This window comes from Penaeus monodon, chromosome 21, assembly GCF_015228065.2.
Source record: "Penaeus monodon isolate SGIC_2016 chromosome 21, NSTDA_Pmon_1, whole genome shotgun sequence".
Lineage (NCBI taxonomy): Eukaryota > Metazoa > Arthropoda > Malacostraca > Decapoda > Penaeidae > Penaeus > Penaeus monodon.
The window spans coordinates 40576122-40576666 of record NC_051406.1 but is presented as its reverse complement, the minus strand read 5'-3'; positions in this window follow the sequence as shown (position 1 = coordinate 40576666).

The following is a 545-nucleotide window of genomic DNA, read 5'->3' as shown; positions in this document are numbered from 1 at the left end:
TTTTATTCTTCATGAATATCTCACCAACGGAAATATTAAAATCTTCCTGCTAGAGATTTTACATTCTTTTCAGACAGAAACAAAAACTCAGTCCTTGTTCAATCGTCGTTGTTCTGAAATAACACGTTGTTTGTGGAGCTAAATATTTGAATGCGTGTAAGATTGTACATGAACTAATTTGAATGTAAAGGTGTCCTTTCATCGCAGAAGAAAACCATCGTATCTTGTGATAACATTGAAGTCCTAACTCCCAAATGAGCTTCTGGAATTGTGATATTTTGATTCCCAATTCTTATATACGTTTTGTCTTTCTAGATTTGGAGTTAAGAGCGAAATGAACCTAGAAATACCGATAAAGGTATTTTTGACTCTTTGTCCCACTGTTCTTTAACATTAGAACAACTTGGATTAAAAGTCTATCATATTTATTACTCCTTTTGGCTATTGTTTGTTTGATAATATATACACACACCAGCTAATGCAAGGGAATAATTCACACAGTCATTTTGAGTGAAATATAGTGATATGTAGAATAACACACATCT